A 24,849-nucleotide genomic window follows, 5' to 3' on the forward strand; every position below is an offset into this window, starting at 1 on the left:
GCCCCAGCGGGAGAGATCACAACAGGTAATCCTCATGTGATTCCTCCCCTATCACCTACCTCCAAAGAAACAGACTAGGGACACCATTCCTACCCATCCTGGCTAATAGCGATTGATGGACCTAACCTCCATGAATCTATCTAGCTCTTTTTTGAACCCTGTTAAAGTTCTAGCCTTCACCGCATCATGTGGCAAGGAGTTCCACAGGTTGACTGTGCGCTGAGTGAAGAAAAACTTCCTTTTGTTTGTTTTAAACCGGCTGCCTATTATTTTCATTTGGTGACCCCTAGTTCTTTTATTGTGGGAATAAGTAAATAACTTTTCCTTATTCACTTTTTCCACGCCAGGCATGATTTTATAGACCTCTATCATATCCCTCCTTAGTCTCCTCTTTTCTAAGCTGAAAAGTCCAAGTTTTTTTAATCTCTCTTCATATGGGACCCCTTCCCAACCGCTCATCATTTGCACAGGTCATGCTGTAAAGATTAACGGTAATGAACTAGGACGGAAGTTCTCAAACGCCAGCGCCCCGCCATCGTCTTCTGCCAACAAGCACTACTACATGACCTAAAGCAGCTTCCCAGCCCTGGATGGCAGGGCTCAGGCCTCGTCTTCACACCCTGGCTCTGGCAACCTCACTAAAACGGGGTCGTAACCCACCACGTGAGAAGAGCTGCACTAGGATGCTCCAGGTCACGTTCAGCAATGTAGCTTTGTTCCAGGAAGCCAATGCACCCCTCTGTGCTCGCTGGATCACTGTTACAAAATGGTACAGGTGTATGCAAGATTGCTGGTCCTCTGCTAATCTAATGCGCAAGATTTGAATGGCGTAGCAGATAACGATCGGACACCTGTGCATGCATCATCCTCCCAGGGCCGTTGGGAAGTAGGACAAAGTCTCTCGCACGTAGGGCAGAGAGTTGATTTGTCTATCTGCGTGCCAGCGGCAGCTCCTCGTGAATAATTCAGCACTCCCCCTCAGCCTTCTGCCGCTGAGCCCTAGAGACGGCAAACTTCAGCAGAAGCAGCCACCACCATGAGAGCAGTTCGCTTCTCATCCGTGGTTAACGACGCTTGGCTTCTGCCGAGGGCTCGTGTTTCTGAAGCAATCCCTTTGGCGTGGTTCCTCGTTGAACATGGAAGAAGTAGGGATGGAACAGTTCGATTTAGCTAATCGAATCATCTATGCAATTTGCATCAACTATTCGATCAGTCGATAAGGGCACTTCCGCCTTTGAAGTGTAGCAACAACCTCAGGGCCCCACGCTCCCCGCGGCGTTTCAAAGCTGGAGTCCTCAGCTGACCCCGGGCTCCATGCGGCGCTGCCACTTTGAAACGCCATGTGCAGCTCCCAGCTGGCCCGGGCTGCACGCGGCATTTCAAAGCAGCAGCGCCGTGTGGAGCCCAGGGTCTGGCTCCAGGCTGCATGTGGCACTGACGCTTTGAAACACCCTCTCCTCTTCCCCCCCACTTGCTGCCTCTTTCTGACAGAGGCAGCAAGGGAAGGGGAGCAACTAGTCGACTCAACTATCCAAAAAGCATTTGCTTATCGGACAGGCGACTAGTCGTTCACATCTGTAGAGAGAAGAGTGGCTTTTAGTAACAACATACCTGGGTGTCTTTTTTTTTTTTTTTAATGTTAGAATTAATAAGGCACCAGGCCAGGTTAGGACTGTCCAAAGGTACCGGTGTAACCACGGAAAATCTTTGCAGTGGCACGCTGCAGAACGGGGCCAGCAGAACGACAGTGGGCCGGACTAGAGAGGTTCAACCTTTACACGAAGGGGCCAAAACAGGCCCTAAGCTACTTTGCGGGAGAGCCCTCTAGTCGGGAGAGAAGGGGAAGAGGGAGAAAAGAAGAGCAATTGCCCAAAACCTGCTTCTCATAGAACAGAGCCATTCAGCAGCAACTGCGTGTGCATTAAGGATGCAATTACGCCCATAAACCTCACAGTCGGGGTATCAACAGCCGCTGGCTGATCATTTTTACATCCGCACAGACACGCATCTATTATTTGTATTAGCACTGTGCCAAGGAAGGACCAGGGTCCCCTATTTACAGGCAGACACTGACAACCCAAGTAGCTGCAGTCTCGTACACAGGCCAAAAACAATTACCTGGAGTGGGCTGAGGAAACCGGAGGACTCTAAGAAGTGTAGATATTGTTCCTCTGTACTTTTCCAAAACTCGGATGGCCCCAATTCCCACCGAACACACACCACATTAGACGTCTTCTTTTAATGCGGGCAACACACCACCAGTTTTCCCACCATGCACCTGGATGGACAGCTGAAGTCTTTGACTCAGTGTTAAGAGCAGGGTTCACCGAACCGCGGCGAGCCCCGCTCGCCAGCCGCGCTGTCCGGCGAGCCGCGCATGCGCAGATTGCCCAAACCCAGCTCTTCCCGCCACAGGGGGCGAGTAGATTGTATTATTTGTCGAGCCCTGGTTAAAGAGTGTCAGTTTAGTAAACTATCCAGTGTCTTTAAGAAAAGTTCTGGCAGTTTCCCAACTACTTTATGCGGACTGCTTTTAGTTCCTGAATAAGAGCACATTTAAAACAAAAATCAAGTGGGAATTCATTTTCCAAGAGCTTAAGAAAACAAATTACAGAAGAGGGAACAGAAAGAGGTGGGGATCCCAGAAACATCTGTTTTTCACAAGGAAGAATGAAGGGAAAAAACCCAATATCAGTTCTTGGTGGTTCCCGTACAAACACACCAAGAGGTGACTATTTTAAAATAAATCCTTTCCCCACTGACCACAGTTAAATGCAACTCAAGATGCCCCTGGAGTCTTAGCGATTCCAGCAGGAATAAGCACTGGAAAAAATGGCAGGATCAACGCCTTCAGGAAAATGTTATCACCAGAGACTAGAATTGCTTCTCTCAAAGAGGCACTTCAAAAAACTCGTTATTGTTCTCGCACGTACTCCTACATAATGGAAGTGAAGATGTCTGCAACTGGGTGAAATGTGCCGTTACTGCCTTCAGGATCTCCAGCAGAAGAGAGAGATTAGGAAAATTAAAAGCAGAACTGTCAGCAGAGCATAGAGAAACTGGGGCCAGGAGGCAGACCTCTGGAGTTCTATTCCTAGCTCTGAAAATGACTCCTTTTGTGGCTCTGGACAATTCATAATTCTTCTCCTGGTTTCCCCAGGGGTCAAATAGGGATAATGCTTATCGCTTTGCACAGAAGTGCCATGGACAAGTTGTTTTTAAGAAGATCAAACTGTACTAAGCTAACTCACACTGGCCCCCAATCTGAAGCAAATACCTACCCGCAGCCACACACCGCAGAAACACTAACCCAGGAACCTATCCCTGCCACAAACCCCGTTGTCAACACATCTACACAAGCGACACCATCACAGGCCCTAAGCAGATCAGCCACACCATCCCCTGCAACTCATCCACTAACGTGATCTATGCCATCGTGTGCCGTCCATGCCCCACCCCGTATCTTGACCAAACCGGACACTCTCTACGCCAACGGATAAATAAGCCCAAATCAGACCTCAAGAAAGGTAACACACACAATCCAGTGGGAGAATGTTTCACCCTCCCTCCACACTCGGAAATGGATTTAGAAGTAGCCGTCCTGCTACAAAAAAAAAAAAAAAAAAAAAAAAAAAAAAACCTTCAAAACTACAAAGAGAAACAGCAGAGCTGCAATTTGTTTGCAAATTGAACAGGGTCAAATGAGGATCGAATAAGGACTTAGAACGGTCATGCCAATACAAGGGCAATTTTCCATCTTTCAGGATTCACACCTCTCTGTCAGCTGCTGGGAGTGAGTCAAATTCACCCTGACTGAAATGGCCTTGTTATCATTGGTCCTACCCTTGATAAGCAACTTCCTTCTTGTGATATATTAGTAGGTATACTAGACGCATGGAGTGGAAATCCCAGAGATAGGGATGTATATACGAGCGCACATGTGTATATATATCTTCCAACCTCTGATTTCCACGCCACGCATCTGATCCTCAAGGGGGTGGTTTTTACCCACCAAAACGTATGCCCAAATGAATCTGTTAGTTTTTAAGGTGCCACAGGACTCCATCCTGGTTGGGTTTCCACTCTGAACTGTTTCACTCATTTGGTTTTTGCACGTTACCTCCAAGTACTTTCCAAACTGGTTTGCAGGAAATGCCCTCCCCATCCAGGAGCTGTGGCAGACACCCTACCCTGGGATATGGGCTAACCACGAGCAGGACTCGAACACAGTAACAAGTCTGACAGCAACAAAACTGTGCAATAGGTGCAAGTAAAAATTCTAGCCACACAAAGTCACTGAGCGTCTGACCTAAGGCAGAACCAGAGCCGATCCTTCTAGAAGAGCATTCAGTTTAGTCATGTTGGCTAAAAATGTACCTATTGTTCTTCAGATTAAAACCATTACTACCCCCGAGATTAGAAAACCCATCTTTCTTCTCCACCGGCATCCAGGTTATATTCTTTGTACCTCACTTCCCCTGTACAGACATCCCTCCTGCCCTGCACTTACCTGCCTAAGAAAGCCAAGTCACATTGGAGCACAATTTGAAGAAGGTGTTAAAACAATATTAAATATGAATTTTCACTCGGTGAAGACAGGCACTTGGTCGTGTATAACACGTCACCTGAGTATGGACCAATTTTGTTGGCTAGTAAAACAATGGTCCCAGTTTTCACAGCTCACGACCGGGTTGTATTCCAACAGGTAAGTTTTCTTGTGGATCCTTCATCTGTGCACAGGGGAAAGGTCATACCAACTAGGATTTCTGAATCTCTGACCGAGATATTCAAGGACAGGCATAATCCCTAAAACTCCTTTAACTTCTTTTTTTAAAGACTGACTAAGACTCAAATTGATGTCATCTAACTACTATGTCAATAGTTCCAATTCTTACAGGTTAAAAAGCAATCATTCTTACTGCCACCAACTGACTGCAAACACACACACACACACACACACACACACACACACAAAACAGAGCTGTGAGCTGAAAGCAATCCTTTTTTTTGTGGTGTACATTCACACCCAATCCACTTTCAGAAACAGGGTGTGTACACTCATTATCTGCTGGAAATTTAGTTCCAAATTTTTACTCTCCGGTTTTCAAAGCCAGGCAGCCATATACAAATGTTCTACTGTCGACAAGGTGTACAGCACCCACTGTAAGTGCCCAGTTCTCTTAGTAAAAGCAGCTCCATTCCCCCAATGGCTAGCTTTAGCTGCCCACGTTTGGAGGAGTTTAAGCATTTGGGTTGAAAGATTGTTTACACCCCGCTTTTAACTAAATTTAGAAGTTAGGTTCTACACTAGATCCTTTATCTCCTCTCAAATCACTCTTCTCCTCTAGAGGCGACAATACTTTAGTCCCTCCAAAAAACTACTCAAATAGATGAGCATACGACAGAATTTGTACTATGAATTCCTAGTATGGCTAATAACTGAACCACCAAAATTGCCATGACAGCGTTGATTCAGGATAATGGCACGGAGCCGGATGTTTTTACTGTACTTAGGAGCCTTACACAATACTTCAATTCTTTCTCAACATCCACTTTCTCTCATGTTTAATAACTGAGAAGGATTTAAGGATTTGTAGATAATTTTTCTTAGGCCCCTTCCTGTTTCACTAACTGGAAGTTGGAAGCAGGCTTTTCTAGCCAATTAAAAAAAAAAAAAAAAAAAACCCAAGGAATCTCAGTTTTTGGTCATTCTGTGACTTGAGTTTTAATTAAGCAGTGCTATAATACAATCAAACCTAGATAAATCCATGACTGCGGAGAAAACTTTCAAACGAGGATATCAGTTTATAATCTGTCCCAGCGCCACAGCCAGCCAGCTTAACAGAGTACAAAGATGGAAAGCAGTCCAGCTCACCTCATTTGGCTGTTCATTCTGAAGCCTAATGATTTATTTTCCAACATCACTAATTTCACTTCTGACCAAAACACATAAGACAGGAGCACAACAGGGAGCTGATCTCACTGCAGGAAGCACGTGCCAAGTAAGAAAAGGGATGAAGGTCTGCATAATCCACTGCAGGGGTGGGTAAGAGAGTCTGAGGGCCAGATCCAACCCGCAGGCACCCTGCCACTGCCGGCCAATCGAGACCTGGGGACAGGGGCGTGCAAAGTCTCCTCCCCCCTCCAATCAAGGGTGTGCAGTGCCTAGAGCGAGCTGCCAGCTGTTCTGAACAGCTGGCAGTTTACTCTAGGCAATGCACGCCCCTTGCAAGGTGGGGACAGGGAGCAAGAGATGGGTCCTGGCCCCGCCCCTTCCACTCAAGACCCCACCCCTTTCAGGGCAGCCCGGGACCAATTCAAAAATTTGAGAGGTGGCCCCCCTGCTAAAAGTATTGCCCACCCCGATTCACTGAGAGGGCCATCACTAATGTTTGGCTCATAAGCAGAGCTTGGTAGATTGGCAACTGGTTTCCTCACCCCAAACTTCACTCCCTCGAGTCCCAGAAGGTTTGCTGGACTGAATGTTTAGATTTAAAATGTTTCAAGCTCAAGTAAATATTTAATATTAAGCAAAAGTCAACTCTACAGCACACATCCCTCCTTCCCCCGCCAACCCCTCCCCTCCCCATGGTTCTCTTTTGTAACTCCCCCTACAGCCAGGCAGAACAAGGATCAATGGACCTTTTGTCTCTCTAGCGAGTATTGTGCAAACAATGACCATGCTTATCCTAACACTGTCATTAAGAACACGGATTTTGAGATCCAGTCACTTCCCGTTTAAATACTTCCCAACCCCCACTGGATGGCATTTAAAAGCCAGGGTCCTGCTTAGGCTGCACAGACAGACATCGCAAATCCCCTGACACAAATTTTGACCTAGTGATCCAGCTAAAATATCTTCTACCTGCAACCGTGTGTGTTCTGTGTTGTAGCTGGCTGCTGCCCTCCACTCTTATTAGATCGCACCATTCAACGGCCTTGTAAAAAGCACCAAAATTCGTGGCGCAAAATCTGCCCACCACAACGGTGAAAGAATTAATATTTCACTCAAAGGTCAAAGTTACTTGCCAGACTAGAGAGCTGCAAGGCTGCTGTACATAAGCAGGTTGCAAAATTTGGGGGCTCATTTGAGAGGACAGGCACTGCAATCTAGACCAGACAATATTCCAGCTGATGAAGAACATGTGCAAATCAGACCTCCTGCAACAGCACAGGTCAACAGGAAAGGAAGAGAAAAGGTTAGGGAGTTCAGTTGTGACATTTCCACTGAAAGTTTACGTCAGTCTCTGAGTATTCATTTTCTGCACCTAAAACTTCAAGCATACCACCACAAAGATTATTCCTGGAGAGTCACCGTCTTCACATTAATAGCCATCAAAAGTAGGCAAGTAATAGAGAGGTAGCTGTGTTAGTCTGATCTTGCTAAAACAAAAGGAAAAACTATGTAGCACTTTAAAGACTAACAAGATGGTTTAATAGGTGATGAGCTTTTGTGGGCCAGACCCACTTCTCAGGAAGTGGGTCTGGCCCACAAAAGCTATTAAACCACCTTTTGTTAGTCTTTAAAGTGCTACATAGTTTTTCCTTTTGCTTTAACAGTAGGCAAGATTCACTTGTATTTAGATGTACAGGTGGAACCTCTCTAATCCGGCACACTCTGCGCCAGTAACATCTATGGTCCGGCATGATTTTAGTTAGCTAGATGGCCACTTATCATGGGTGTGGCCAAGTTTCCCGTGGTCCCATAAAGCTTGTTTACCGCCACCGTCCCGGCTCTCAGTGAGTGTCCTGGGCTGTTCTTTAGCTCTAATTGACCCCTCATTGTCTTCGAAGAGCCCAGGAAGCAGCGGCAGGTTCGGCACCGGTCAGGTTCCAATGGTGCCGAACTAGACACTCAACCTATACATGCAAATTAGGTCCAACATCAGTTTGTTAACAAGTTGCTGGTGTGTTTTCGATGCATCAAAATATTATCCCCAGCCAAGTAAATCATTGTCATTAAAGGCCAAGTGGCAAGGACCTACATGTTTCAAAACATCGGCCTTTACTAGTGTAAACAGTAACAAAGATCCAATTTGACTTATTTTAGGCCTCAGACCTAATGAGGTAGCACAGAGCGGCTAGGTTACCAATGCGACGTTTCTTTCACACCGGGATTCATTTGGCCACAGCAGTAATGATGTAAGTGAAACTTCCAGGTTCAAACGCAGTCACTTGCAGCATCCCTCTCCCTTTCTTTTCCAGTAGGCACAGCCAAGCAAAACAGAATTCTTGTGGCCTGGTTCCAGCAATGTGGACTAATGAACCGGCTCCTCCTATTCAGGGGACCGTCGCAGAAAGGAACGATCTCTCTCAATTGTTCCTCAGAGCCGTTCCTCGGACAGTCGCACGCTCCATTTGAAGGCATCAGCTTTTCGTCTTCGGTGAAGGGAAGGCGCCTTCCCTATGTACATTGGACAAACGTCTCAGACACTTCGCCAAAGAATCAATGCCCACAAAACAGACATTAGACAGGATCACAAAGAAAAAACAGTTGCTTGTCATTTCAACCAGAAAGGACACTGTCTCAATGACCTGCTAACCTGCATCCTACTTCAGAAGACATTCAAATCTGCACTTGAAAGGGAATCCTCCGCAGGGGACTTAACAAAGACTCCAACTATCTTACCCATTACAAAGATAGCTTCCCCAATTATCACCTCTAATACTATTAACTCACAGACATCTACCCTTCCCCACCTCTAATATCATTAACTCACTGGCATTCACCTTCCTTTCCCCCCCCCCCCCCCCTGCATTCCCCTTCTGTTCTGAAATGTGATTTGTCCTTTTCATATGTGTTCACTTTTTTTTTTTTAATTGTATCCTTTGGTATATATGGTTGTGACTATTTTCTTCCACTATTTGATCTGAGGAAGTGGGTCTGGCCCACGAAAGCTCATCACCTAATAAACCATCTTGTTAGTCTTTAAAGTGCTACATAGTCCTGTATTTTGTTTCAGCTACACCAGACTAACACGGCTACATTTCTATCACTATGTTTTACACAGGTACAGTTCTCTGTTCAGATGTGCCTCTATTCCTGTTAGTAAAGAAGGACACCGCAAAGCATACTGGGTGTGCAACGAGGAAGAGTTCCCATGGCTGTAGGAAACTTGCCTGCCCTACGGTTACATAATTAAGAAATCTTAAACGCTGCATCAAGTTTGCTGCACAACATGATTCTATTGGCAGTGAAAAGGGGCAGAAACACTTGGCAGGCTGGGATTTCCAGGGACTTCGTGAACATCTTAGAAGTTTGCGTCAGTACCATAAAATACCATCTGGTCTGTGTTTCATACCAAGTACCAGCCTGGAGGCAAATCATGTTATGTGTTTCTCTAGTTCTGGGTGAGCTAGCCGCTCTGGTAACTATTAAAATCATCCTCTCTGGATTCTTCACGTGCCATTATGAATCTCAAAATATGCTGATCACAGACAGTATACGCAACAGGCTCCATGAGGCCTTTTAACTCTTACCTGTCTGCAAATCTGCCTTTTGGCTGACAGTCAGCAACGCAAGCACAGGCCAATGCAATAAGGGCTGGGACAGACTGTAAGAGGGATGTTTTCAAAGGGGCAAAGGGCAATTCCGCTGCCACAGAATTGTCAATGGGAACTGGGCACCCAATTGCCATTTGTCCCTTTGCAATTCGATTTCCAGCGTGTTGGCAAGACCGAAAGGAAAAACTATGTAGCACTTTAAAGACTAACAAGAAGGTTCAATAGGTGATGAGCTTTCCTGGGCCAGACCCACTTCCTCACACCCTCTACTTCACACCCACCAGGTTACGTACTAGGGATGTGAAGGACTAGTTGACTATCTGATAAGCAAATGCTTGTCGACTAGTCGCTTCTTCCCCCCTCTCCCTCCACGCCCTTGCTGCCTCTTTCAGGTAGAGGGAGCAAAGGGGGGGAGGGGGGAAAAAGAGAGGGTACTTCAAAGCGGCAGCTGCGCACAGAGCCTGGGATCAGCTGCTTTCAATGCCACAGGGAGCCCGATGTCGGACGCCTTGCGGCATTTCCAAGTGGTAGCGCCGCCTGGAGCCTGGGATCAGCTGGGAACTTCACAGCTGACCCCAGGCTCCGTGCGACGCTGCCGCTTTGAAACACCGCTGCGGTGTTTAAAAGCAGCAGCACCACACAGAGTCCAGGGTCAGCAGGGTCCAGGATCAGCAGGGGAGTCCCCAGCTGACCCCGGGCATCAGCACCTTCGCTTTTGAAGAATAGTAACAGCCCGAGGGCTGTTGCTACACTTCAAAGGCAGAGGCGCCCTATCGACTAATCGAATAGTCAATGCAAAAATGCATCGACTATTCAATTAGTCAATTACCTGATACTTAACATCCTTATTTGTACCCCAAACCGAAAAGGCAGTGTCTCATGCTGAGCCCACCGCATTCCTTCTTAGTCACTGACTGTGCTTAACGCATCCAGGCTGTGACCCAGAAACCCCTAGATGCCAACTGGGAAAAGGCAGAGGAGCTGCAGGAAGATCTAAGAAAATGTGAGTTCTCAGTGAATTTTCGCAGAAACCCCCCGATTTCTTACAAAACAACATAGGTGAACACCAGGGTTTATTTTCCCTGCTCCACAAGATGGATAGTCTGGTATTGCAAATTAGTGCACGACTTAGCCACTGCCTTTAATTACTTCGTGGACACCCAGAACTTGGGCTTGCTTGGAAGAGAGGAAAGAACTCTGCAGCCACAAGCACGCCCCTGGGTGTCAAGTTAATAAATTGCTCCGACGGAATCAGGAGCAAACACTATTGTCGGAGGTGGTGACCTAAACTTCTGCTCAACTTCCTGAATGGTTTTCTGGAAATGACTTCAAACTTTCTGCTGACTTAACATTCAGATTTCAAACTCGCGGTCATGATTCACCCTTCCTTGGAATTATGCGTAGTGATCAGAGTAGCCTCTCGCTCCACAAGAGCCCTGCTTAGCCTGGTTTCCATCACCCAGCCCCCGGTATGAACCCACCCGACTGACAGCCTCGGACAGCGGGGCTCCAGCGCTCTGCCCATTCTCTGGATTATACGGATTTTTGATTCTCCAATCCGGCTCCAGTCCCAATGAGATCAGACCAAAGGGGTTGCTCTGTATCAGAAATAACTCTGAACTTTCTAAGGGGATCAATAAGATGTATGTGCAATAGAAGGCCCATTTCATAAAGTTTCAGTGCTGCACTATGGTAATCCAGAAGGAGCAGCCCCCCCCCCCCCCCTTGTAGCCCATGGTGGGGGGAGGAGGAAGTGGAAGGGAGGGAGCACTATGGCCAGCCGGGATCCCACAGCACCGCAGGCAGGAGGGACAGATCTAGCCAAGTTTCGGCCCTCCAGTTACCCAGTTATACTGGATAAGCATGCTGGTAAGACTGATGCGTACCAGGTAACGAGGTACCTGATTAACCCTTTACATCCCTGCTCCCAGTGCTGTAGCATGGGAGTCCTCTGTGCAGCAGAAATCTTGAGCCATGGTTATGCCACTTAACAGACTTCTAAAACAGGGTTTCTGGGAGGGACGACACACGCTGTAGGAAGGATAAAAACCAGAAGTGCTGTGGAAGCAGCTTGTCATCTGGGGGACGGAAGGAAGGAAGGAAGGCGTTGCTTCATCTTGTTCTAGCATGCCTCCCACCCTAAAACCCATCACAGAGGTGTCCAGTCCTCCAGTCCTCCCACAAGACCAGAGGCTGCCGTATGAAGGTTAAAGGATGAGGGGCAAGAAGCTATGAAGATCATCAAGGCTTTTGTGTTCACCTACACACACACACACACACACACACACACACACACACCCCCGATGGCACAAATAACCACCCTTTATCTCAGGGTGTTCGAAATCACACCAGACATTTCAAAGAAAAAATCTGAAGTTCCTTGTGATGACCGACTGGTGTTGAGACAGTGCCAGCCTCACCAGGGCAAGCACTCGGTGGTATTAACACTTAAGGTCTTCCTTTGCTCTACTTCGGTTTGACACTTATAAGACATTTGCCTGCACAACTGCTTAAGAACTGTACAAGCGTTTTCACTGTGACAATTATAGGCCCAGAATGCATTACGGTAAAACACATGATGAGATTTCCACTTCCCCATATTAAACTGGCATGCCCTATGCCCGAGTTTACTTTATGGTGATTGGTTTGTATCAAGCTGCACAATTTAGGGCCTTTTAAAACCTCTCGTGTGTTTGGACTTTGACTTTCCAAACTACCTTTGACAGACGGGAAACCCCACAGTGCCATGCTCAGGAGACATATTCAAAATCTAATCTTCCAGAACAGGATTTTAATATTTTCATATGCACAGCTGCACTTCTTACCCCACTCGGTGCCATCACAGGCCTGCAAATCAGTATTTCAAACGCAAATAAAAAGCGCGGTGCAAAGTTTTACACACTGTGTGAATCCCTTTTCAAGGCCTGCCACGAGACAATGAATCTAACTATCAACGGTCAGTTAATCTGTCCCCACCAGTCACCTTCATAGAATCAGAGTTGCAAGAGAACTCAGGAGTCATCAAGTCCAGCTCCCTGCTCAAGCAGGACCCACCCCAATGAAATCAACCCAGCCAGGGCTTTGTCAAGCCAGGACTTAAAAGCCTCCAGGGGATGGAGATTCCACCCCCTCCCTAGGGAACCCATCCCAGTGCTTCACCACCATCCTAGTAACATAGTTTTTCCTAATATCCCACCTAGTCTTCCCCCACTGCAACTGGAGACCATTGCTCCTCGTTCTGCCATCTGCCACCACTGAGAACAGCCTCTCTCCATCCTCTTTGGAACCCCCTTCAGGAAGTTGCAGGCTGCTCTCAAATCCCCCCTCGCTCTTCTCTTCTGCAGACTAAACAAGCCCAAATCATTCAGCCGCTCCTTGTAGGTCATGTGATCCAGCCCCTTCATTTTGGTTGTCCTCCGCTGGACCCTCTCCACATCCTTTCCGTAATGGGGGGCCCAGAACTGGATGCAAGACTCCGGGTGTGGCCTCAGCAGTGCTGAATAAAGGGGAATAATCTACTTCTGCCCTGCCAATGGCCTGTTACTACTTAATCCGATGTTCTGCTTCTCTGACCTCGCAAATACAGGCTCTTGCTGTCTCTGCCCCCTTCCAAACATGGCCCCACATCTGGGACACTGCTGAATACACGACAGGAGACTACAGAGAAGTATTAAGGAGAGTGGGCGGCTTGGCATACGATGGAGTACGGGAAAAAGTCGCCCCCTCGCTGGTGTGACAAAGTTTGGCTTCTGCTTTTGTCTGGCACCTGGTTTACTGGAGGTTTAGAGGCAGAGGGAAACCAGCTGGACTAGTTTTAAATCCAGCCTGATGGTAATATCAGCTGCTATAAAAAAAATAGCTTGCATTCCAGACCAAACACATGCAAAGAGCAGCACAAAGAAAGACTCGTCTCCTGCAAAGATGGAGTTTTACATTTTAAGTCAGAATGTACTTTACCCATTCCTTTCAAGACTCACTTCCAGGACACCCACAGGAAATAGTACCAGCGGGCTACAGGGGGAGCCGGGTGTATCAGCTCCCGGCTGATAGTTATAGCTATTATAGTTATAGCTATTATAGTTAAGCTGTGCTTATTGATTGTATCCCTGTCCTATAGCCTTCCTATGCCGTGCATTCTACACTACAAACTTTTTGAAGGAGGCCGTGTATTTTCCCATGATGCCCCTACACTCCGACAAAAAGAGTCGGAATAAGAGGGCACAGCAGCTTCTCTCTGGCTATACGAGACGCCCCACGTCTGAATCAGGAGCGGGGAATGAAGGTGTAGCCATGGATGAGGAGAGGCCTGGCAAACCGCATTAGTGTTGGGACAGAGAAAGACCTGCATAAGAGACAGCAGGGAACTGGTGGGCGGGGACAGAAGCCGGGGAGGAGGAGATAAGGACAGGTGACAGGAAACTGGGGGGGTACAGAACGATGGGGAAGGCACTCAACTTTGCTGAGATAGCAGAGTCCCCCTAGGCTGCTAATCCTTCTCAAAAGGCATCAACTGTTACAGAGAGATTGGTTCCAGGCCTGCCCCAGAGCGGATTTATACACTATCGCCAGTAATCCCACTAACGTTGCTAAAGCCACGCTGCATTACGACCGGCCAGCAAGTCTAGCTGACGTGAAAGAGACGTTCTTGTAACAGCGGGACAACCGTTTTCAAACACCCCATTGGCATTCTGCTGACCGCATGTCCAAGGCTGCCTTGAGACAGCGGGATCAAACATCAAACTGATGCAGTTCTTCACTTCGCCTGCTAGCCCAGGAAATCAAAAGTTACTTCTCAAGCGTTTAAAAAAAAAAAAAAAAACCTTTAGGTTATGCAAGCTAATCAGACAGTGGTTTAGACTCTCCTCCCTAACGTCAATTCTTGCCACTAATGCATTCCCTTCATTTAAGCAGGCTGTACACGAACAGCAACTATTTACCAGCCCCGATTCCCTGAATGTGGGACACAAAGCAACGACTGCAAGGATGCCTCAAGCTGGAAATGCTAGCGAAGATCCAAGTCAGCGATGCATCATCCCTGTCTAGTCGCACTGCCAGAAAGCAGTACCACTTTCCGAAATACCAGGGCTGCCACTGGTCCCCTTCGCGAAGCCCAGCCTTACTTTCGGCACAAAATGGATAAACCTGGATCACATCTAAATCAGGCCGGCTGAGGCTAGAGAATTATTAGAAGCATTTCAATAAAAAAAATGCGGTCTCATAATTTGAGCCAAAAACGTCATGACTCTGGATCTAAAATACAGCTGAGTTAGCAAAAGAACGTCTATTGTAACAGAAGAAACAACAGACGCTGTTATGTAAAGGAAAAAGAAAAACCCGGCATGTTAGTTATCCCTCAAGAACTTGCTAAAACTAGTACTTCCCATATGAGAACAGAAAATAAGTTTGGTAATGCAGAGACAATGGTATGACAATTAGACTATTTTTTGTTGTAGGAGATAAACACACCATTCACAAGCGGGGGGGGGGGGAAGGGAGGAACAGAATTCCTCCTTTACATCCCCCAAAAAGTGGTTTTCTAGCAGGGCTGCCCAGAAAACTGATCATGATCTAATGCTATTCCAGATCGATCAATTATCTGGAGGGGAAATGCTACAAAAGCACAGCTGGTGAAATTTGCAAGGGACACAGTTCTGCGGAGCTCTCAGGACTGCTTGGTAAACTGGGCTCCCCGGACACCAGATTTTAACACATCCAGATGTCCGATAAACAGCTAGAATCCAAGAACGTAGGTCACATGGGGCAGGCAAATATTCTGGAAAGAGATTCTGAAGTGGCCTTACAGTTAGGGATGTGACTGTTCAGCCATTGGGGGCGGCAGCAGCTGTCCACCCACCGTCGGCAGGGGGCCGCTCCAGCCCTTTGGGGTCCCGCCGTGAACAGGGGCTGTTCTGGTGGGCCCCGCAGGTAGGGACTGCTCCAGCCCTCCCTGCAGCAGGGGAAAGGGGGCAGGCACTCCAGTCCAATGTGGGGTGCCGCTCCAGTCAGACTGAAGTGCCCCCCCTTTAATCTGTTATACAATGGTTAGCCAATTAAATGGGATTTTACATCCCTACGTAGAGTCATGGCTGATAAGCAGCTAATTGTGAGTGTGATGTGGTGGCGAAGGGAGAAGGGGGTTAACTCCACTAGCAATCGCTTGGGCAATAAAAGCGTTTATTCCATTACAAACAGGAGATGCGAACACTATAGGTTAGGGCCCATAGGATGCCCAGGAATCTTATGTCCAAGTATTGACAAGAATGCCAGGAAATTTGCCCGGCATTTCCTAGAGAAAGGACCCAATTAGCTCAAAGGCAGGTAGAGAAGGCTAAGGAGAGGGCTACAACCAGATACGTGTTCCTTGCCAATCAGCTGCTGGGAATTCTACCGGCATGATCGCCTGAGCTCTGCTTGGGCCCTTAGGAGCTCCACCTGAAACAACGGCCAACTGGATCCCACTGACGCTTCATCCCTCTTTCAGGGCTGGAAAAAAAGCTTTGCGCCTCTTTCACCTGCTTGGAAGGGCAGGTCCCAGGTCTACCACTCTCCCCCAGATGCATTACACGTTCTGTCCATGAACAAAAGGATCAGCCTCCTCTTCACCCTCTGCTTCCAGGTCAGGCTGTGATTTTCTGGGGGAAAGCTCCCAAAAAACCCATCTCATCTGCGAAGACGGGCTGCTGCAGGGACGAAGGTAGGAGGAAAAGAGATCTCTGCTCCACTAGGGATGCTAGATTGATGGAATTTCCATCGACTACTCGATTGGTCGATGGGAAGGGGGGAGGGCAGAGAGTGGAAGCGGGGTTGGCTCCCAGCCCTGGGAGCTAACTGCACTGTGCTTCCGCCTTTTAAGAGCATGGCAGCTCTTAATACAGTTAAAAGGCAGAGGTGTGGTGTCTGGGACTGGGTGCGCCCAGTCCCCCACTAGCCTCTGCCTCCCCTGTCCCCCCAGAGACAGTGCTGGGGGAAACCAGCTTTTAAACTGGCTCCCAGCAGCTCCTGCTCCCTCCTCCTTGCTGCCTCTCTCTGATAGAGTTAGCAGGGGGAGGGAAAGAGAAAGCGACTAGTCAAGTCAGTACTCGACTACCCAGTAAGCATATGGTAATCAGGTAGTCGACTAGTCGCTTACATCCCTGTGCTCCACTACCCCATCCCAGCCCCAGAATTATCTGCAGACTCTGGAGCTTTTTGAAATCTCTGGTTATACCCATATTAAGCATTCCTTCCATAGGTGAAGATAGACGCTGCTGCTACAAACATTATGCACAAAAACACTGGTCAACTACAAAGAGAAAACTCAGTGGAAAACTGTGTACTTTGAAACCTGGCCTGTTATTTATAGACGGGCCCATTTCTTGGTAGCTCTTTTAAAAGATCGCTTTCTGGCTCCAAAGTAGCAGCTCCCCATGCTGCGTGCATTAAGATTCCCTGTTGATGTCTATCCCCGGCTTCCTCTTGGACATTGGGTGTTATACAAAATAAAACTGTATTGTAAGTGCTGGTCTGTAGAAGTTTCGGAGCACAGACTGGTGATCATATTTTGCATCTAGAGTGTGGCACACGCAAGGTCAGAATTAAAGAGTATTAGGAAGAAATCCTTTATTCATTTGATACAGCAAATGTCCTGATCAAATTCAAGAAATCTGATTTTCTACTTCACATTTTAAAAATCACAATCGTATTTACTGTTCATTAAAAAGGAGAGTCAGGAAAGTCCCCCATCTTGCAACAGAAAATTCTTGGCCAATATCACATTAGGAAAGATTTTAAAGATAGGAACTTCAACAGCATAAAATGTCAGATTCAGCAATATCACTTCCTTTAAAAAAATAACCTCCTTAGGCACACCTACAGCATTTGGAGTGTCTGCATGCCGTGCCAACGAGAGATGAACCTGGGTTTTTTGTGTGTGGTCATTTGAATTCTGTCCCTAAGTTCTTGCACAGAGACTTGAACTATGTGCTCTGAGAATAGTCAGTCTGCCAGGTAAGATGTTTTATAGCCTGCAGTGAGTCAGTCGCCCTATACAAGCTTGATGGGTGACCCTTACTCACCCATACCCCAAATACTGCTAAATAATCCTACAGCTTTCACTCTGCCTAATACCTACACGCTCCTTTTTCAGCAGGATTTTTTTCTTCAAACTCCCAGCTGATCTTACAAGACCCCAGGTACAACCTCTATTGAATATCCACAGGATCAGAGACACTGAGAACTGAATGTGTTTCTCTATGGCTGAGATGTGCTCAGACACCGATTTGTTGTGCAGGATCAGAGATGAATGTTTGCTGGAAAGTCCACAAAATTAATAAGGGCTGTTTTTATTACTCTCAGTTTTCTAGTATGACAGCCAGTGCTTACCTGGAACATTTATACCTGAGAAGTTAATGTGTTAAAAAAGGGCATTTAACACACTTCATTGGCTTCAGATTCCTCTCCAGGGGTTCAATCGATTCCCCCTTCATTCTTATGCTAGCTTATCCCTGTAGCATGAAAATAAAATTGAACGTGCTAAGAAGAGAACAGGGAGCTGACAGAGTTCAGGGACGGGTTTTGGGTGTGCATCTGATTTTCTGTTTTCACCAATAAAAGACCCACAATACAAAAAAATTGAAATTGACATTTATCCTCTGAATACCAGAAATGGTCACATGGATCCAACGGCTGGTCTAAACCGACAGTAACACGTACTGCAGGGTTTGCTTTACGAAGTTCACCAACGTGTTTCATGGTCATTATTCCACGCAGACCCTGCTAGTGAAACAGAGCTACATTAAAGAGCACTCTGGTATTTTAAAGCCATTACTCATTACAGGATGAACAAGGAGAAAGTTCCAACTCCCTTCTCTCCCAAGTTTTGGGCTTCTACCTAGAACTGAAAAATGGCTAAAAATAACTGCCCCTGCTGCACAAAATAAAACTAACACACCCTGAAAAACAGAAGTCCTAGTTACAGGACACAAAGTCTTTCACTTCTATGTGAAATCGAGGTCACTACATGAAATACAGCCCACGACAATAAGTGAAAATCATTATCATTTGAAGGCTGGTCAGGAGCCTTTGTGAAAAAGTCAATATCCTTTGGCCAAGACACTCTCACCGTTCACGACACTGCTGGTAAGGCGAGACCCATTTGAGCATGCCGTGGGGCAGGAGAGATGACAACAGAGAGAACAGCAGCTCAAAACACAGCTGCTTGCCCGGGTATTCAGGAAATGCTATTTTTTCCGTTACACTCTTTGGCCATCGTTTTTTCCCATATGGGGCAGTGAAGATTGTGACAATGAAACCAAAGTTTTGGAAGTGATGGATTCCATTTTAGGAAACATAAGCATGACTAATTGGTGTATAAGGAGGAAATCGCTGTCAGGCCTATGGTCCATACCTAACGATTAGTTTATTTGTAAGACTATTATACCTCGTAGAGGTACAGACGTTTAAAGCTGAGATCAAGGGGGCAGCTACACAAACGGAGCTATGGGAAGGCACACGAGGAAACCTTTGGTGCATACCAGAAAGATCTACATGGACCAATTAACAAACAGGTTAGTGTGCTTTGGAAATCGCCGCCCATAGCGAGCATTACACCACCACGGAGACAAGCCCTAGTTATAAAGGAGACTAAGGGAAAGTCAACTTGTGATAAATTAAAACTGTATTCCAACATGGCAAAAAATCCTGTTATACACATTACCACAATGGGAATTAAAACAAGGGTGAAGTGATGATATCAAGGAATCTAAATTATGAGAGGACAAAAGGTTTTCAAACTTTCAAAATCCAACACAATTATTTAACATCCCATAACACACTCCTTATCGGATTAACCAACATTTAGCAAAATTTCCTCTGGGAAAAGACAGAACATGAGAACTTGCATACAGATAATAACCTGTCTCAAAAAGAAGGGAAATGTGTTTAAAAAAAAAATCTTTTAAGGGGTGCTCTGTCATAATCTTAACTGACAAGCAACTGTGTGTAGGGCACCTGAAAATTTGGGGCATCAGTCTCATCAGTCCATCCACACACCTCTTCCTATCCCTGTTGGTGGCTCTGCTTCCTCTGGAGAGGATCTAGTTAACTTCAAAGTGAAAAAGCCTGCCCAACCTCTTAGCAGACACTGAACTTGTGAAAGACTCATTCAAGTGGTAATGAAGTCATTTAAAAGGCATTTGCCAAGCCCACGGATGTGCTGTCAGTTTCTGAATGTACTGTGTTCGGCCACAGACCCTTAGTTTTCAAACAAATTTTAAACTATTTCATTAGTGTGTGGCTGAAGATTGTAAAATCTAAAAAACATGTCACTTCCCCGGCTGCCATCGGGCATAGGGGCACTAATTTAGTAGCACTGCATAAGGCTCCTAAGGATGGGCCTGCTGCCAAGTCATTATATTACTGTTTCGGTTAAACTTACCTCTTCATTTCGTTATTTAGGATGGAGTCTTTCATTGGCTGCCCTCCTGAAATCAAGCCTTGCTTAGAAACAGCCTCATTACCTCAAGTTTTACACTAACACTAAGTACTTGGGGAAACAAAGGAAGGGACGTATTCAATTTTCATGCCACTGTGATGCCAGTGCTTAAGCAAGAAGCTAAATGGAACAAATGAGGGATCCTATGGCACCTTAGAAACCAAGTGATTTATTGGGGGGAAAATCCAGGCCCTAATAAATCTGGCCTAAGATGCTACAGGGCTCCTCCTTGTTTTTGAAGATACAGACTAACAGGGCTACCCCCTCCTCGACTAAATGGAGGGAGTTTTAAACCCTTCCTTGCTGCAATCTACCCTGTCAGCCCACAGCCCAGGAGAGGCAAATGGTGAAATATTAAATAGCAAAGAAAAAACATGACTTAGAATCTACTTTGAAACCTACGAAAGGTTTTAACACGTCAAACTGCAGAGTAAGTTCTGCACCCAGCCAGCCATACACAAACAGAGAAGTCTCTAGGATCTCTCCGGAGCCATTTCACTGTCCTCTACCAAAGCAATCTCTGCAGAACACTTTTACACACACACACACACACGTAGAAAACCAAGGACATTGGGGCTGCTTTAAAAAGAAAGGTAAATTGAAAAGCTGTATCCATTGTTTCATACAAACACCAGGTCATCAGGAAAAAATGTTTGCAAGTCCGAGATCTTTTGCTAAATTGCTACCATTGTTCAAAGTTCAAGGAATATGGAAGTCTTCTCTACCATTGCTGCTTTGTTCTCTAATTACACCGGTTGGCCTGTATTATTTTTCTAAAGCTAAAGCTACATTGATAAGAACGGCCAGACTGGGTCAGATCAACGGTCCATCGAGCCATGTCCTGTCTGCCCACAGGGGCCAATACCAGATGCCCCGGAGGAAGTGAACACAACAGGTAATCCTCACATGATCCCTCCCCATTCCCCCACTTCCAGAGATAAATGAAACATGTCTCTAAAGATTACAAGTTCATTACATTGTTTTGAAAGAAACATCTTTCAATATCGCTGCCTCCTCATTAAACTATTTTACTTTCAGTAGAAACGAGTAACCTTAATGTACCACACAAGCAAAGCTACCTTATCCATCCAAGAAAAAGCTACAGAGCTACACACGAAGCTCTCAGTAAGTCCTAACCAAATCTCAACACGCTATACTTCGCACTCAGCCAGTATCCAATATCACAGTGCTTAGAGTAAAGCTCCCCTTAAATCCCATGAAAGATTTGCCAGAGGCTACAAGAGCTGTCCCTTGGTGTCCCAAAAACAAGAATCACTCCTCAATGTTGCACCCCTGAGTTTTCAGAGCTGCTGCTATTTTCTTCACTCAGCACACAGTCAATCTGTGGAACTCCTTGCCAGAGGATGCGGTGAAGGCTAGGACTTGAACAGGGTTCAAAACAGAGCTAGATAGATTCATGGAGGTTCGGTCCATCGATGGCTATTAGCCGGGATGGGTAGGAATGGTGTCCCTGGCCTCTGTTTCTCTGGAGGTGGGTGACAGGGGAGGGATCACGTAAGGATTTCCTGTTGTGATCCCTCTTTCTGGGGCATCCGGTATTGGTCACTGTCGGCAGACAGGACACTGGGCTGGATGAACCGTTGGTCTGACCTGCTCTTATGTTCCTAATACCAAAGAATTGCTGAAGCACATCGTTGGTTTAGGAACTCTGCTTTTACCCTGAACAACAAGGCAGCATCAGTGACTATAAAGTTCTTCCAGAGAACTCTGCCCTTTCCTTTGGATGAGAGCTGGCCAGAGCCATGTACGGATCTGTCCTCTCTTGACTGAACTCTTGCAATTCACTGCTTGTGAACAAGAAACCAGTGCGAAGGCTCCAACTGGGGCAAATCGCAGCTGTTGGCCTCCGTCAGGGTTTAGGCTGTAAACACAAACCAGTGCCACCACTGGGCTCCCATCCTGCCTCTGCTACCAGTTTGCAGCCCCAGTGACAAGCTTCAAAAGACTTAATGGATCCAGTTAAAGACCACATCCCCACAGGTGAAGCAGACAGTTGCAGATCACAGAGCTCTGAAGGCACCTGTGAAATAAGCCTCCAGAAGAGATGAAAGGTGTCTGCCCACCTGCCGGAAGGTTTTGCCGTTGTTCCTGTTTGGTAAAGCTCTCCAGCAGAAACACAAAGTCATGCATGATGGTCCGGGCTCCCTGCCCTAGTCTGTTTTAAAGGCACAGCCCCCCACAAGCTCAGGTGCATGTATCCTGGACAATGAGTCAGAATCTCCGTGAATTTCACAAGGATCTCCACTAGTGCCAATCAGTTTCACGTAGCAAGCACACAGTTACTACAGGGATGGGCAGCAGCCAGTACCTATCCCCGAGATAAGGCCTAGGCATGTGTTAAATGAAGGTAATGACACTCAATCTAAGTCTTTAATAGGCTGAGAAGCGATGACACATGAAAAGAGATTTCTTAAGTTAACTTTGTGCTGTGGCTGCTTTGCTCTATGCCTGACCAAGGAGCTTGGGAGCCTACCACAGGGCCCCATAGAAAGTTTTAGCTGTCAATGGGACTATCTGAGGAGCAGTTACTCAGCTCCTGTAAGGGTTCACATCACAGCCCTGTCTTTGCTGGCGCTGTACAAGGAGTCTGATCTGGAAATGCAAAATGTTCCCTATTGTCCAGGCAAACCAGAAAGCTGCTGCAGGTCTTATATTTTTAAAGAGGGCTATGAAGTGTACATAAAGCAGGCAGGCCCTAAGCTTTGCCATGGTGAGGACCACTTTAAGGGGGATGGCAACTTAATCATTAATAAGAGTATAGGTGGTAGGCAGAACTAGCTACTCGTCCATTTCTGATCTCACAACTACACTGGTTGCTTACATGGGAAAAGAGCATCAGGAAAGTGATGCATTCGTAATTGTTTATTTAATGGACTTTAATGAACAGCCAGCCCCATGTGACAAGCCAGTTTTCCACAGGCCACCGCCAACTGCTCTGCAGTGCACCAGTGTCCACAGCCCCCAGTTCGGGAAGTGCTGTGTTTAGACCCAAGCAATCCACCCACAGCAGCCCAGAGCAACCCCCTGCACAAAGCAGCCCTCAACTTCCCGGTCCAGTTCTGGGACCCATCAGAGGGGACACGATGTCAGGAGACTGGCCTGGGCCCTTGACCCGAGATGGGGGCTCACTGCACAGACACCAACTGCCCAGGGACTTGGGGGCTTCAAGAGCGTGCTGCCTCCTAGAGTGACCAGCACATGCCCAGACCCTGCTTCCCTCCAGTCCCTGGAGAAAACGCACTGGCCTGAGCGCAAGGGGCCTCAACTACCAGCTGCCCTGCGCCCTTCCAGCTCCTCTCCACGTGCACACATGTGCTCCTGCCTCATGCCCCTCCAGCTCCCCCCCCCCAAGCTCCTGCCCCTCCAGCTCCCCCCAAGCTCCTGCCCCATGCCCCTCCAGCTCCTGCCCCTCCAGCTCCTGCCCCAGCTCCTGCCCCTCCCCCCAGCTCCTGCCCCTCCAGCTCCCCCCAAGCTCCTGCCCCATGCCCCTCCAGCTCCTGCCCCTCCAGCCCCTCCCCCCCCCAAGCTCCTGCCCCTCCAGCTCCCCCCCAAGCTCCTGCCCCATGCCCCTCCAGCTCCCCCCAAGCTCCTGCCCCATGCCCCTCCAGCTCCCCCCAAGCTCCTGCCCCATGCCCCTGCAGCTCCCCCCCCAGCTCCTGCCCCTCCAGCTCCCCCCAAGCTCCTGCCCCTCCAGCTCCCCCCAAGCCCCTGCCCCCCCCCAGCTCCTGCCCCTCCAGCTCCCGCCCCTCCAGCTCCCCCCCAGCTCCTGCCCCTCCAGCTCCCCCCAAGCCCCTGCCCCCCCCAGCTCCTGCCCCTCCAGCTCCCCCCAAGCTCCTGCCCCTCCAGCTCCCCCCCAGCTCCCCCCCCCCCAAGCTCTGCCCCCCCAGCTCCCCCCCCACAAAGTTCTGCCCCCCCAGCTCCCCCCACTCGCGCGCTCCTGCCCGCGGGAGCCCCTGGAGCTGCCGGCAGGCGCGGGGCGCTCACCTCTGCGGGGCGCGGCGGCCCCGATCCCGGCCGAGCGTGTCTCAGCGAGCCGCCCGCTCCCCCGCAGCGCAGCACCTGCGAGCGGGAGACTCCATTCGCGGCGGGGGTGGGAAGCGACTCAAGTGACTGTCGCGAGCGCCTCCATCCCGGACGCTACCACCTTCCCGACCCAGCCCACCGCGCGTGCGCACTTGTGCCATCCCTCGGGTGGGAAGGGTGGGGCGCGAGCGCGGGCTCAGCCGCAGTACAACAGTGAAGCCGCCGTGCCGCCATCTTTGGTTTGGGCAGAGGGGGCGCTAGTGTTTAGGCGCCCCCTACAGCCTACTCGGCGTATAGCAGAGGAGTCAGCTGTCTGATCCCTCATCTCATGTGGCTCTATGCATGGGCAGAGGCAGGAGTTTGGAGTGTTATGGACACTGGCCAGATTGATGGAGGGATAATTGTACTGGGGCCCGAGCTCAGGGTGCCCCCAGAATATAACTTCCATGTGAATAAAGTGAAAGGGGGCCCCAGCTAACATGTCCCCTCTTAGACCCAACATCTCTCACCAGGCCTGGCTAGGGTTGCCAGGTATCTGGTACTGAACTGGACAGTCTGCCATTTGGACTGTGCATTTTCTAATTAAGGAAGTTTTTCTGCTTTTCCTGGGGCCAGCTTGGCACCCGCCGGAAGCCCACTCGGGACACGTGACAATTAAAGGGGCCATGACAGCATTTTGGCCCAACCTCCCGAATTCTCCCCTCCCCCAGGTGTCTCTGGTTACTCCCCGGTTCAACATTTTATCAAATTTTTGTCCGGTATTTTTTTTTAAACTATCTGGTAACCGTAGGCCTGGCATTGGGCAGGCGGGGTGAAAGCCAGACCTCAAC

General features: G+C 48.0%; 1 protein-coding gene across 1 annotated transcript in view; it reads right to left on the reverse strand.

Moving 5' to 3' along the window:
- LOC102449669 (H(+)/Cl(-) exchange transporter 5) overlaps positions 1-24,171 on the reverse strand; it is an 82,788-nt gene extending 58,617 nt beyond the window's left edge. Inside the window, exon 1 of the mRNA XM_075896674.2 lies at positions 23,981-24,171. The gene's annotated coding sequence lies outside the window, so the exon portion shown is untranslated. The remainder of the gene's footprint in view (positions 1-23,980) is intronic.
- Between the last annotated feature and the right edge of the window lie 678 nt (positions 24,172-24,849).

This window comes from Pelodiscus sinensis, chromosome 13, assembly GCF_052426305.1.
Source record: "Pelodiscus sinensis isolate ZL-2025 chromosome 13, ASM5242630v1, whole genome shotgun sequence".
Classification (NCBI taxonomy): domain Eukaryota; kingdom Metazoa; phylum Chordata; order Testudines; family Trionychidae; genus Pelodiscus; species Pelodiscus sinensis.